Below are 16,026 nucleotides of genomic sequence, written 5' to 3'. Positions count from 1 at the left end.
TTAGCAAGTGAATGACAAGGACAGGTGACAGGAGACATGGAAAGTAGCTGCTAATGAGCTTCTTTAAGGGGTAATGAAAATGTTCTGGAATAGATGGCAGTTACCATATAACTTTGAGAATACACGAAAACCCACAGAACTGTACACTTTAAAAGGTGAGCATCGAGGCTTGTCATGGTGCAGTAGGATAAACTTCTGCCAGCATCCCCTATGGATACCAGCTTCATGTCGCAGCTGCTCCACTTCTGATCCAGCTCCCTAGAAATGAGCCTGGGAAAGCAGCAGAGGGTGGCCCATGTCCTTATGCCCCTGCCACTTAGTGGGAGTCCCAGATGGAATTCCTGACTTGTGGATTCTCACCTAACCAGCCCTGCTCATTGCTGCCATTTGGGGAGTAAATCAGTGAGTGGAAGATTCTCTCTCCCACTTTCTCTCTTTCTGTCCCTGCCTCTCCCTCTCTCTGCATCACTCTGCCTTTGCAAATAAATATCTTTCTTAAAAAGGGAGAATTTTATGGCATATGAGTTTTATCTCAGTAAAGCTGGTAATACACTTTTTGGCTAATTCTAAGTTACAGTAAATTTTAAAAACCATTCCTTCAGTTGCACATATGGCCTGCCACTACTTGGCTATCAAAGAAAATATTAGCGAAAATTTCTGACCTAGCTCTAACTATCAGATATGAAAGAAATCACCACCCATTTAAGAATTCACCAGCTTTAAGAAATCACCAGCCATTGTTTATCAACAAGCAGGTGTTGTAGTGCTTTAGGTTAAGCTTCTGCTTGGGACCCCCACATCCCAATTGGTAGATTAGTATGAGATCCAGCCACTCTGCTTCTGATCCAGCTTCATGCTAATTCATCCTGTGTAACAGCAGGCGATGGCTCAAATTCTTGAATTCCTGCCAACCACATGAGAGACATGGATGGAATTCTGGCTCCCGGGTTTGGCCTGGATTAACCCCAGCCATTGCAGACACTTGAGAAGTGAACCAGCAGATGGAAACTCTCTTTCTCTGTCTCTTAGTGGTTTTGTTTTTCAAATAGTTGAAAATAAAATATTTCTTTTCTATATATAAAAAAAGGAGCTATAGCAAGCACCTACAATGTACAGGCCTATTGAATTCTTATTTGAAAAACTGCAAAACAAAGTTCAGAAATTAGAGAAAATGTAAATACTGACTGAATATTTTACTTTATTAAAAAATATATTTGGGCCCAACATGATGGCTGAATGGCTAAACCTTTACCTAGCAAGTGCTGGGATTTGATATGGGTACCAGTTTGTATCCCAGCTGCTGCACTTCCCATCTAGCTCCCCACTTATGGCCTGGAAAGCAGTCAAGGACAGCCCAAAGCCTTGAAACCCTGCACCCACCTGAAAGATCCAGAAGAAGCTCCTGAATCTGTAAGATGTGCCTTTCCAATGGAAACAAAAACTAAGTTTTTCAAAAGTGTTGTTAAACATTTTGTCTTTTCCATTTGAGACGTGCGGAGTTAGAGGGAGCAAAGCGCCTACAATCCACTCGTTCACCACTCACATGTCTGTAGCCAGATTGTTTTTAGCTCTTAATCTCATTGTATTTCATCTTGGGAAATTTCCTGAGATGAGGTCTATCTTCCAAATCACCAACTTTGCTTTCAAATAAATATAATTGTTTAAATTGTCCTTTGGAGTATTGATATTAATGTGACAATTGCCATTTCTAGAACTCATTTTTCAATTATATCTCATCTCTCTTTGTGACATAGTGTCCGTTCTCAAACTTTCATTTATTTCTTTAAAATACTGTTTTAGGTTGGAGGATTCAAGATGGTGGAGTAGGGTAAGGACATGCTTAAACAGATGGAGAATCATTAGCCAGGGTAAAGCAGAGAGGGCACATTCCAGAAAATAGAAGAGGACAGGAAGAAGGCAGAGGGGGCACCTGGAGACTGAAGGAAACGGGAAAGCAGTGGAGACAATGGTGTGGCATTACAGTGAACAGAAACTTCATTGGCAGTTAGTGAATGGCAATCTGAGCTCCACGGTGGCCAGAACTCCATCAACAGCCAGGTGGGAAGGGGAGTAGACCAGGAACTCAGCAGGTGAACTCAGGCAAAGAACTGCCCATCTTGCTGATTTGTTTGATTTGACCAGGAGAAGAGAGACAGCAAAAACCCCAAGCAGAAGGTACAGGAACAGGCTGGATTTCATAACCCAGATCCCCACCAGAGCTGTATCAGGTGCCAATTTGTGTACGGAGGCAAAGCGTATGGGACAAGACTGTGTATGCATTAAGCTGAGAGTGAACACATTTCTGGCTCAGTGCATTGCACACATATGGCATCCCACAGAATCCAGCCAAAATAGGTCCGGGTAGACCCCAGACTTAACAGCCAGCATATCCAGAGCTCCACCAGTGGTACATCAGAAGCCATTTTATACAGTGTGGTAAAGTTGGAAGGACAACAGCCAGTTGTGCATGCACTGAGCTGGGAGCAGTCAGCAGGTTCCAGCAAGATCAGCACTACCAACAACCTAGTTATTTAGGATACCTGGAATCTCCATAGACCTGGGAACTGCTCAAGCCAGAAGTGGAAGAAATGTTGTACAGACAACAGTGCAGCCACAGCACCAGATTACAGGAGATAGAGTGGTGAGCAAGGAGCTGAGGCTATGGAGACAGTAGTGGAAGTCCAACATAAGAACCCAGATCAGAAACTGCTGGAGGGAGTGGTACAAGTGACTGCAAACAAAGAATCGGGTAACAATCATAATAAGTAAAATTGAAATGTAGACCTGTGGGTGTCACAGTTTAGAAACCTGACCTAAGGAGAAGAATCTGCTAACCAGAAGTACAATGACCAACAGCAAAAGAAGAGACAGAGGCACAATGAATATTTCTGAAGATTTCCCTGCAAAGGAGCAAAGCCTTTGCCAACCTCAGAGTTAACTGGAATATACCAAGGAAATGGGGGCCACTGAATTCAGAAAACTCATTATAAAGCTTGTTATCAGTAACAAGAAGCACATATAGGAGTTGAAGGAATTTAAGGAGTGTGTCACACAAACAAAATCAGGTGGAATTATTGGAAATGGAGATGCAACAGAGCAAATTAAAAATTCACTGGAAACTCGATAACAGAGTGAATGAAGCAGAAGAAAGATTCTCAGAATTGGAAGATATTTCTTGTTGCAATGGGGAAACAAAAAGCTGGAAGAAGAGTGGGGTCAAGATTTTTAAAAGTATTCAAGAATTAAGAGATACTATTAAAAGGCCAAATGTAAGAGTTGTGACAGTTCCACAACGTGTAGAAAGAGCAGCTGGGTTTAAAATGTATTTAATGAAAAAAAGTATTTAATGAACTAATAAAAGAATATTTCCCTAACCTACAGAAAAAAAATTGGGAATCAAAATTCAGGAGGGACACAAAACTCTCAATAGGGTTGAGCAAAAGCAATCTCCACCAACACACACAATCGTCAAACTCTTTTCAATCGAGCATAAGAAAAAGATCCTTACATGTGCTCACGGAAAAAATCAACTGACATATAAAGGAATGCCAATTAAACTCACAGATCTCTCACAGGAAACTCTACAGGCCAGAAGAGAATGGAGTGACATATTCCAGATTCTAAAAGAAAAAAATTGTCAGCCAGGATAACATGCCCAGAAAACTTTGCTTTGTCTGAAAATGAATTAAAATTCTTCTACAGTAAAGTTAAAAGAATTTGCCTCATCCAAACTTGCCCTACAAATGATACTTAAAGATTTTCTCTTGACAGAGAAGAGGAATAGCGCCCACCAAAACCAAAGGCAAATGAGAAGAACATCCCAGTAAAGTAACAATGAAGACTAAATCAATGAACAACACATAGCTAAATGACAGGACCAAATTACCACCCATCTATTTTAACCCTGAATGTAAATGGCTTAAACTCTTCAATCAAACTTCATAGATTAGTAGACTGGATTAAAAAACAAAACCCATCTATTTGTTGCTTACAGGAGACATGTCTCACCAACAAAGATCAGTGGAAACTGTATCTCTTGGATTTTGATGTTTTTGGTTTTTATTTTTTACTTTGTCACAAGTGTTTCTCATTCAATTCTTCACTGACTCATAGGTGATACAGTAGTAGCATTTTCTCCAATAAGGTTCTTGATTTTCTTTTTCATTTCTTCAGCGACACATTAGTCATTTGGCAGCATGTTATTTAACTTCATGGCATTGTGAATTTCTATTTTTCTTCCTGTTTTTGATTTTGTTTTGTGGCTTTTAAATTAAGGGGAATGTACAGTAACTGTGTAATGGAGACAATCATATCCAGATGTGAGGATACAATGCAGTATGCATCTCTACTTCCAGATCAAAGATAGACTTTCAATGAAACTGTTAAATATGTCTAGCCAACACAATGCTGGACTGTCTGCCTTGTCCATGCCCGCAATGATGGACTTATGACTGCTTATGAAGGACTATACTATTGTAATAATGTAGAGGAAATCAGTGTGTGGGAAGAGATTTGGGGAGGGGGTAAGGGAAATCCCAGTGTACATAGAGCTGTATCATAAAATAATAATAATACTTTTAAAAATGAAAAAAAGAGAGATAGTTTTAAGACTAGTACCATGGCACAATAGGTTAAGCCTCTGAAGGCAGCGCCAGCATTCCATATGGGTGCCTGTTCTAGTCCTGGTTGCTCCATTTCCCATCCAGCTCCTTGCTTGTGGCTTGGGAAAACAGAAGTGGATGGCCCAAGTTTTTGGGATCCTGAACCTGCATGGAAAATTCAAAAGAATCTCCTAGCTCCTGGCTTTGGACTGAACAATCTGACCATTGCAACCATCTGGGGAGTGAATCAGCAGATGGAAGATCTCTCTGTCTCTCCTTTTCGTTTTGTAAATACTTTTCAAATAAAAACAAATAAATCTTTTTCTAAAAAAAGATAATTTTTGTCTATTAATTTTAGTCTCCATTTTTTATATAAAAAGGATTTATTTGTATTGGAAAGTCAGATTTACAGACAGAAGGAGAAACAGATCTTCTATCTGCTGGTTCACTCCCCAAGTGGCTGCAATGTCTGGAGCTGAACCAATCTGAAGCCAGGAGCCAGGAGCCTCTTCCAAATCTCCCAGGTGGGTGCAGGGTCCCAAGGCTTTGGGCCCTCCTCTTCTGCCTTCCCAGGCCAAAAGCAAGGAGCTGGAAGGGAAGTGGAGCATTGGGGACACAAACCGGCACCTGTATGGGATCCCAGCACATGCAACATAAGGATTTTTGTCACTGAGGCATCATGCTGGTCCCTACTCATCATTCTGATATAGTTCTCAGATCTCTATTTCTGCTGACAAGAAAAAAAAAATCAAAAGTAATGAGTTCCATGGTCTTTAATTTGGTGACCAAGAGGCAAGGTGGGTATCAGCCAGCCTGTTCCCTACTATTTTCTCTGATGGAGCCTGCCAGTAAATGCAGATGAAATAATTTTTTTAAATTGCACAATCCAAACCCTGTTATTTTTATTTTTTTCCTTTTCAACTTCTGCCAAAGTTTTTAGAGCACAAAAAATGAAAAACTTCTATAAAGTTATGTTCCATATAATTATGCTCTGGATAATTCTTCCTGGAGAACTTTTATAAAACTTATAGGAAAAAAGTTTTTTTTCATTGCAGCTTTGACACAAGAACTATTCAGAGAACTTCATGGAAATATGTGTTGTGTAAAACTGCCTGCCATGAATTTTAAAATTTGTATGTCAAGATAAACATATTTGTAAAACTTTATTTTTCATGAACTTTTTGAATGCTATACATAAGTAACATTCTCTCAGCCTCTGATCTTTCTGGACCTAATACAAAATTCTAACATAAAGTGGCATTTGTTGAAGTGTGTGTTATGTACCTGGTATAATGCCAAGAGCTTTTTAAAATATAATAAATTTATTTCATTTTTGATGAGGTGTACATAGTTGAGAATGATGCATGTCCATGTGGAAGACCAATTAGTGTGGGAAAGGGTCAAGGAATAGGGGAAAGTGGACGAGACAAGTGCCTCTAACCTCCTTTTTCCTTCCTGTATCTGGGGAAGTGGGGAGAGAAGGGGAGAGGACCACTCCCAGCAGTCCAACTGCATCAGTACCCAGGAATGGGGGAAGGCCCCCCGATGTCACCCCAGGGTCCCCGATGTGGAGCGTGTTCCAAGGGTACTGCTTAAGTGGTTTTGATCGTTCTGAGATGCTACTGATTTCACTGCTCCAAGGATGAGGAAATCCTTTCAAGGTCCACTGGCTGACTTAGTCCACCACAGACTCTCCACTTGCTCAGACACTCACTGTCAAAGCTTGGCCAGGAGTTCTGTCCAATTTGTTCTGTCTTCCATAATACTAGATGTCCTCTGCATGCCTCGATGAACTGGTTGTCATGTGCCCATTTGCATCTGGGCATGCTGTTTGCTAGACAGGTTTCAACAACTGAGGAGTCCCAGTTCTGACACATGCACTCCACGGTCAGACCACAGACCCTGTGATTTTCTCCATGGTTGGAGTCCTGAGTCCTGTGATTCAGTTGGGAAGGATTCCCAAAAACCTCACTAGAGGTGAGCCCAAACCTGACTCCTGTGTGTGCTAGCCAGTGCGGGGTCTGGTTTAGTCCATGACCCACCATTAGCCTACACACACACTGGTGGTGGGAGTCACCTGGTCAGTTCTGTCCCCAGCCCCCTCTCATACACAAACCAATGAATGCTGAGACCCAGCTCATCCTAGCCCACCACACACTTGTCCCTCATGCACACCAGTGGGAACTGTAGTCTAGTTGGGGCTACCCCAAGTAACCCTCACCAGGTCAGTCTCCAGCCCCGGTTCCTGTGCATGTCGGTGTGTGCAACAGACTGGTCCAGTCCATCCCATATCCCATTCAGTTCTCATACACATCAATAGGTGTTAGAGCTTAGCTCAGCCTGACCAACGCCACTATCCAGTCCACACTCATGCTGGCAGGTACTACTGTCTGTCCAGCAGGCCCAACCCCAGTCCTGGCTCACATGCTTGCTGGTGGGAGCTGCAGCCTATCAAAGGGGTGGCAATAATTTCCCTACTAGGCCCACTCTTCGCCCCAGGTCTTGTAGTTTCCAGGTGGTTCTATGGCCTAGCTTGATAGGACTTACCCCTCCTTCCCAAGTCCCAACACCTGCTAACTAATGCTGCAGTAAAGCCCAACCAGCCTGCACTTACTCTGGCTCATCCATGCTTGCTTGTATATGGTTGCTTAGCCCAGCCTGGTTCTCCCCCTAACCCAGCTCACATGCAGGCCAGTGGCTGCTGTACCCCTTCCCAGCCTTGTCTGCCCCATTCCCAGCTCTCACACACACCAACACGAGCAGTGACCCAGCAAGGGAGTTCCATGTAGCCCCCTACTGGGCTCTTCCCTCAATCCCCACTGCCTAATATTTACGTGTGTTGTGGGTGCTGCAGTCCAGTCAGGCATGTACTGCCTCACCTCAGTATTCACCAGCATGTGTTGTAGTCTGTCCTGGTCCTATCTGTTCCTAGTCCCAGCTCATGGTGGTGGGTGCTACAGTTTAGCCCTGACTGGACAGCTCCAAGACCTGGCCCATATGTGAACTGGCTGGTGCTGTGGCCCAACCTAGCCTGTCCTGCACCTCATCCGGATTCTCACATCTGCCAGTGGGTGCTATGAACTGGCTCAGCCTGACCCACGCCTAGACCTGACCTACATGTATGCCCGTGGGTACTGTAACCTGACCTGGTCTGGGCTTCTCCAAGACTTGGTTCTTGCACTCATCTGCAGGGACTGCATCCTTACAGAGGAGTTCCCCCAAGCTCCTCTATCAGGTCACCTCCTGGTAGAGATCTTGCGTACACAAGTGGGTTCTTGGCATAGCCTGACATAGCTGACTTCTTGTCCTGTCAGGTACAATAGCCTTGTCCTACCAGCCTATACCCATTCTGGCTCTTACTATTAAATGCTATATCCCAGCCATGCATGGCCCACCCCCAGACTCAGCTTTCACATGGTTCAGTGGGTACTGAAACCTAGCCCTGCCTATCCTACTCCCAGTCTGGCACCTGCAAGCACCAGTAGGGGCTGGAGCCTTTCCCGGTCTGGCACATCCCAGATACAGTCCACACCAATGCCGAGGAATGTTACAGCCATGGCTAGCCCAGTTCACCACCCCTATTCCAGCTCTCACACTCACTAATAGGAACTGCAACCCAACTGGGGTGTCCCCTTAGCTCCCCAGCCAGGCTCACTCCCAGCCACAGATCTTGCACATTCCTGTGGTTGCTCTTACCCAGCCTGGCATAACCCATCACCCAGCTTGGCCTTTGCCATCAGATGCTGCAGCCTGGACTGGCACACCCCCAATCCTTGGCTCTCATGAAAACCAATAGGTATGGCAGCCTAGCCTAGCCCATCATGGCCTGTACCCCATCCTGACTCCTATATATGCTAATGCCCTACAGTTTGGCCTAACCCTGCCCAGTCTGTCCCTGAGCCAACCCACACACCTGCTGACAAGTGAAGCAGCAGCCCTACCCAGCCTGACCAACACCCAGCCAATTCACATGCTCACCAGTAGGAGCTACAGCCCACCAGTGGAGTTACTCCTAAACCCAGATCTCACATGTGCCAGTGGAAGTTAGGCTCATACCCAGCATGTTCTGCTCCTCAGTGTCAGCTTTCATGTGTGCTGGTGGATGTTGTGACCTACCTGTCCCGCACTCAATTTTTGGGTATGCCTACGAATACCACAGCCTGGACCAGTCTTGTCTGCTCCTAACCCATGAGTGTTAGTGAGTTCCATAGTCATGCCTAGCTTGACCATTCACCCTTCCAGCCCTTGAGCAAACCAGCTGATATGGCTGTCTACAGGGGTGAGCCCACAAATTCCCCACAAGATTTGTTCCCAGGACCCAGCTTGCAGGGCACCACACAAAAATTTCTTGTCTTAAAACCTTTTATTTCTGGGGCCTGGCGGCGTGGCCTAGCGGCTAAAGTCCTCGCCCTGAACGCACTGGGATCCCATATGGACACCGGTTCAAATCCTGGAAGCTCCCCTTCCCATCCAGCTCCCTGCTTGTGCCCTAGGAAAGCAGTCCAGGACGGCCCAAAGCCTTGGGACCCTGCACCCGCGTGGGAGACCCGGAAGAAGTTCCTGGATCCTGGCTTTGGATCGGCATAGCATCAGCCATTACGCTCACTTGGGGAGTGAATCATCGGATGGAAGATCTTCCTCTCTGTCTCTCCTCCTCTCTGTATATCTGACTTTCTAATAAATAAATAAATCTTTAAAAAAAAAACCCCTTTTATTTCTGAAAAATAGAGACACAGAGATCTTAACTTTACCAGTTCATTCCCCAGATGCCTGTAACAGTCAGGACTGGGCCATGCCAGGAGCCAGGAGCCCTGATTTCATTCTGGGACTCATACATGATGGCAAGGACCCTTATACTAATTAAGCCATAATCTGAGGCCTCCCAGAGTTTGCCTTAGCAAGAATCTGAAATTAGAAGTGAAGCTGGACTTGGGCACAGACACTTCTATATGAGATGTGATTGTTCCTAGTGACATGTTAACTGGTGAGCCAAATGCCCATCCTGTCTCTAAGCCTTCGCTCTTACCATCCCCTCTCCCTTTGCCACCCAACCTCCCTCAGGTCATTTACTTTATTTATCTTCCTTGTCATGTGAATCCTTCCTCCACAAGGGGCTCCCCTCTGTTCTCATTGTTCTCCTGTGCATATTGCTGGCATATATATTTGTATTTTTCTCAATCCTACTGAGCTGAAAGCACCTTAAGGCTAGAAACTCCATCTTCCTTGCTTTTGCATATAGAGTAGAAGCTCAAACAGTGTTTATGATCTGAACCGAATTAAAAACAGAGTCAAATTTTTCAAAGCAAATGATAATATATTCATTCTATAAATATGAGAAATGTTCCTTATTTTTTGTTTGAAAAGCGAATACAACAAAATACAAAGAAAAGTGCAAATGTCCCTGGAGTCCCAGCATGCAAAACCAGCCAGCATTGACAGAGCCGCAGAACTCAATAGTCTAGCTGCCCTGAAACGACTTCATGAGAATGGAATTGGACTAGGCATACTATATCTAATACAACATATTAAATTTAATATGACTTTAATTTTACTTGAGAAAAAAGACCCTGAAATGAATCTTCAGGAATTTTCAGAACCATCTATGAATGTCTCTTCACCATAAGCAATATTAGTGAGCTTTTAAAAGTAATTCAAACTCCCAGGCAAATAAATGATGCACATTTGGCTGAATACTCAGTGACTTCAATTACGGAACAGCTTTGGGATTGGTTAGTGTTCCCAAGAGGATAGAAAAGTTTTTCACTCAGAAACAAAATGGATTGAGTTAAGCAATAGGGAGCTCAAAACAATTATTATTAAAGAGTCTCACTGTTTTTTGAACTTTGCAAAATTGGCTTTCATTACTTTCACTCTTGGCTCAATAAAAAAAGGCTTTTAAATGGGATCTTTTCAGAATTTCATAAGCTCCTTAAAAGTGATGCAAATATTTCTTAAATCCTGAAATAAGCTCTCCCTTGCTTTCCAATGTGCCCATCCATAAGAGGTTGATTCACATCAATGAAATTTAGCAGATGCACCTAATTGAAGGATTATTTAGTGGACACCTACATAATATGACTGGGAGCCACAGTTCCTGAGTTCAAGGAACTTAACAATGTGTTGACTCATTCCTTAAATGTCTTCAAAAAAGATAATAATGTGCCTGACATTGCATGGTCACTGATATCTACATCACATTATCCCTCCCTCAGATGTCCCTTTGCAAGAGATAGTTGGGGAACCGGTGTGATAGCTCAATTGGCTAATCCTCCTCTTTGCAAGCACCAGCATCCCAAACAGGCACCAGTTCCTATCCCAGCTGCTCCACTCCCATCCAACTCCCTGTTAGTGGCCTTGGAAAGCAGTGGAGGATAGTCCAAGGCCTTTGTACCCTGCACCCATGTGGGAGACCCAAAGAAGCTCCTGGCTCCTGACTTCAGATCAATGCAGCTTCATCTGTTGCAGCCATTTGGGAAGTGAACCAGCAGATGGAAGATCTTTCTCTCTGTCTTTCCTTGTCTCTGTATATTTGCCTTTCCAATAAAAAGAAATAAATCTTAAAAAAAAATAGATAATTGTTCTGCACTCCTTCTTCCCTTAGCACCACGCACATGGGCAGGATTGCACCATTCTCTGTTTGACCTTTCTCTCCCCACTGTGGCCCCCATAGGAATTGATAGGGCACGGCAAAACCTTGGGCATCTTTGTATTGATAACACAGAGCAGTGTTTGGCCTTAAATATTTGATGAATGAAAAAGTGAGTGAATGGAGAGACAGATGAATGAATGGATGAACATTGAAAAATGACCTTAAAGGATGAATGTACTTATACATAGGTGAAGATGGTAGAAGAAGCATTCCAGGGAAAAGTAAAAGCCAGAAACTCATTCAGGAAATACAAGAAGAGTGAGGGATCAGCACAGAATAAGCCTGAGGGAAATCACTAGAACAGAGAACAAACAAGGGCTATTTGAGATGAATGTGAAACATGCACACACAAAATGAAAAATACTGTCAGGGCTAAGAAATGGACTTGATTTTGAAAATAAAAGAGGGACTAGCACAGTAGCCTAGCGGCTAAAGTCCTTGCCTTGTACACACCAGGATCCCATATGGGCACCGGTTCTAATCCCGGCAGCTCTACTTCCCATCCAGCTCCCTGCTTGTGGCCTGGGAAAACAGTCCAGGATGGCCCAAAGCCTTGGGACCCTGCACCTGCGTGGGAGACCCGGAAGAGCTCCTGAATCCTGGCTTCAGATCGGTGCAGCACTGGCCATCGCAATCACTTGGGGAGTGAATCATCGGACAGAAGATCTTCCTCTCTGTCTCTCCTCCTCTCTGTATATCTGACTTTGTAATAAAAATAAATAAATCTTAGGAAAAAAAAAACCAAAAGACAGCTTAGAGTTGGTGTCTAATGCTATCATCAGACCATGGTAGAGAGCTAAAATAAGAATCAGGCAAGTCACAAGAGGTCTACATCTAGGACCCATGTTATCAAGGCTTTGCAGTGGCCTGACCTCACAATTTCAAAGTGGATGCAGCGTTTTCAGTAAATGGATTTTGAGATTTTTAAGGAATTCACAAGAAACTGTTCAGTTCTCGGTTCTTCTAGGCCTTAAACAAAAGTGTTCTTCTTTGTACATGCTTTCTAGAAAGTTATTGGAGCAGCAACAGTTAGGGGACTGGATTTGGGAGCCAGGCTGTCTGAATTTCTGTCCTAGTCTTTGCCTTCATGAACTATGTGGTCCTCAACTGTTTGTTTAATCTTTTGTTTCTTTTTTCAAAAAAAAAGGGAATTTTAAATTTTTGTTTGAAAGGCAGATTTTCAGAAAGGAGAAACATAGATGTCTGCCATCCTCTGGGTCAATCCCCAAATGGCCATAATGGCTGGAGTTGAGCTGATCCAAAGCCAGGAGCCAAGAATCTCCTCTGGGTCTCCCATGTGGGTGCATGGTCCCAAGGACTTGAGTCATCCTCTGCTTCTTTCCCAGGCCATAAGTAGGGAGCTGAATTGGAAGTGGAGCAGCTGGGACTAGAACTGGCACCCATATGGGATGCTGGTACTGCAAGTGGAGGATTAGGCTACTAAGCCACCATGCCAGGCTCTGTTTCAGCTGTTATACCTCAATTTCCTCAACTTTGAAATGGGAATAATCATACCGATATACTAATCTGAATATTAAATAGTAAATACTTGATGTCAAGATTGGCATGTACCCCCAAAGTTCATGTTTTGGAAACTTGATCTCCAAGGTCAAAAGGTAAGTCTTTTAAATTAAGAAGGCTATGCTCTCATAAATAGATTAATGCTGATAGAGCCAGAGTGGTTTTATCATTGTGAGTGTTGGTGTGTGTTACAAAAGCAAGCTTGGCCCTGTCCTGATTGCTCTCTCTCTTTCTCATGTTCTCTTACCATATGATGCTTTTTGCCATGGGATAACACAACAAAAGGCCTTCACCAGATGCCAGCCCCTTAGCTGTGGACTTTAAGCCCCAGCACTATAAGTAATAAACCTCCTTTCTTTCAAAATTTCCCACCCTGTGATATTCTATCATAGCAACACAAAGCATACTAAAACCCTTGGTGCTTGTTACCAGTCTTGTTTTCCAAGCAAGGGACTAGTGAGAAAAGATTCCTATGGAAAGAAGAATTAATTTTAAGGGGTGGGAGGTGGGGGAAAAGCCATGGAAGAAAAGAGAGAAAGAGCAGAAGAATCAGACGGTGGTTAACAGAATACAATGCCCCAGGAAGCAAGGAAAGAAAAAGTCTCAAGAACCAGGAAGTCAACAGCTACAGGCCCTTCAGAGAATGGAACGAAAAAAGGCCACTGTGTTTAGGGAGAGGCAAGTCCTTGCTTATCTGTAGGCAATCAGCATCAGTGGCCAATAATGCTTTCCTGTGATCTGCTTTGCTTTGGAGGAGTATACTGTTAGTCCTTTGTCTGCTCCTCTGTGATATATTTGGTCAGATTCTGGAAAGATGAACTATTGTGTCATGAGATAATGTCTGGCTCCTTAGCCAGACCTCAAAGAGTGATTCTCAACTTTCAGTGTTCAAAATGCCAGCACTTTCATTTTTAGACAGCAATAATAACATAAGCCCACAATGATGATAATGGTAATGATGAATCATTAATTAATCATAGCCAAGAGCAATACAGTGCTTTACACTTTTTGGAAAAATTCCAAAATCCTTCCATTATACCTACAATTCATAAAAGCTCCCCCCAACACAGATCTAACCTATGAATTGAGCTGATGACTAGTGATTCCTTTACTATTATGCGATGATGCAGTTCAGAACCAACTATCCCAAAATAAGGCAGCTTGACAGAATGTATATTATGAATCAAAGAAATTTGAGAAGTGGCAGGTGTAGGAAGGGCTCCCTGCTCTCCTCTTTCTCCTGTGAAGCAGGTCTAAGACCTTCAGGTGAGTAGAACGCTTCCTGAACCCAGAGGAAAGGAGCAGCCTGAGCTCCAAAGACAGGAGGATGCTGGGAGGATCCAGTAGAACAGGCCCTGCTGTTGGCCCCGGTTTACTACCCTCAGCCCACATGTCTTTGTCCTATCACATCCCTAATAGCTTGCTATCCTTTATCATGCCTAGTATAGAAGCACCTAGGCTTAAGCATTTCTTCTGGTCTTCAGTTGCTTATGAAGGCTTTTGTGTCACATAAAAATTATGCAAAATGGATCTGCATGACTTTTGTCATTTTAATTTTTAAATTGATCCAAAATTGATTCTTTTTGAATTTTTTATTTATTTTTCCATTTACTTGAAAGACAGACTCACACAGAGAGAGAGACAGAGATCTTCCATCCACTGGTTCACAACTCATATGCCCTACAATAGACATAGCTTGGCTGAGTTGTAGCTGGGAACCAAGAACTCAATCAGGGTCTCTCATGTGGGTGTCAGGGACCCAGGTACTTCAGTCATCACCTGTTGCCTCCTTCGGGCTGCATGAACAGGAAGCTGGATCAGAAGCAAAACAGGGCCTCAAACCAGGCACTCTGATGCAAGATGCAGGTGGTCCAAACACCATGCTAACAACTGCAAACTCCCATTTCGCCCTTTATTCCCCCAAACCTAAGGATATAAGAGGGTCAAAAACAAGTTTTACCTCCCCTGCAATGAACATATTTCTGGGCACTGCTTTGAGTCCCGTGCTAGGGTATGATCTGGGAATTGGAAAGTGGTTATACTCAGTCTTAAACTTCAAACTTCAGGAGAGAGATAGCTTTAATGTACCATGATCATTCTACAGAAGATGTGACACAAAATACAGTGAGCAAATGGGGAAAAGGAAGGACCCTCTTAGCCTGGGGTTATTTTAAAGGCTGCACTGAGATGGTAGTATTTGAATAAAATCTTAAAGGCTGAGTATAGATTCACCAGGTGGTAAAAAGACAAAAAGAGGGAATCTCAGCCGTTCCTCTTTTAGAAAGTGAGTCAGGTGTCAACATTGAAATAGAATCTTCCTAAAGGGCTGCACATGCCTGCAAACTTTTCTGTTAAATTAGTTCCAATATTCAGATGTTTAAAGCTTCCATAGGACTGGTTGCTTTATTTGTGGTCAGGCAGAGGGGACTTCAATTGGCTTGATTTGTAAAACCAAATATGTAATGAGGATATGTTTAAATTTTGATTTATTTGTTATGATGAGCAAGCTCTGAGTTGACTGGATATTTTGTAGCACATCAAAAGAGAAAGATATACTGGAAGAGGATGTAAAAGTATCAGGTAAAAATCATTTTGGGGTAACATCATGAAAATATACAAATCTGGCCTCTGAGGATTTTGGAGGGTCCCAAAGACTACACCCCAATTCCAAAAGTTGGCTAGGAAAGACTCACAGGTTGCAGAATATGGTTGCACTAACGGGTGAGAAGTATTACAGTATGAGGATGCAAAACACATTCAAAGGAAAAGCCATATGTGGTGAGTGCAGGACCAGCAGCAAGTTTCTAAGTCTTCAGCATCGGAGACACGTCAGATGTGCTGAATTCTCCTAGCTGAGCCACACATGTGCAGTGTTTTCTACCAGGGAACCTCACTGGACACAGCAGCTGGAGATTTTACTGGATGCTGGTCACACAGGCACCTCCCTGCCAACGTGCCCACATTCCAGACCCCAGAAGAGAAGCAGGAAGTCAATAGAAGCCATGTGCATCAACAATTTAAGCACGCTGAGTCCCTCTTCACAGTTCCAGAACTGGTAGGAAGCCACCTGAAAGTCAAGTTCACAGATACTAGCAAAGAACCAACCTGGTAAGCAGGCCTTTCTAAAAGCAGGCACTTAGGCATCCTACATTAGTTCTTTTCTACGCATGAGTACCTTTGTTCTCACCTCACAAATTGTGCCATGACTTGTGGATCGGTGGGTTAAGCTGCCACTGAATGGCCACACTCCATCAG

This window comes from Ochotona curzoniae, unplaced genomic scaffold, assembly GCF_017591425.1.
Source record: "Ochotona curzoniae isolate NIBS_2020 unplaced genomic scaffold, NIBS_Ocur_1.0 contig_1274, whole genome shotgun sequence".
In the NCBI taxonomy this organism is placed as follows: domain Eukaryota; kingdom Metazoa; phylum Chordata; class Mammalia; order Lagomorpha; family Ochotonidae; genus Ochotona; species Ochotona curzoniae.
Note: the sequence above shows the minus strand (reverse complement) of the source record.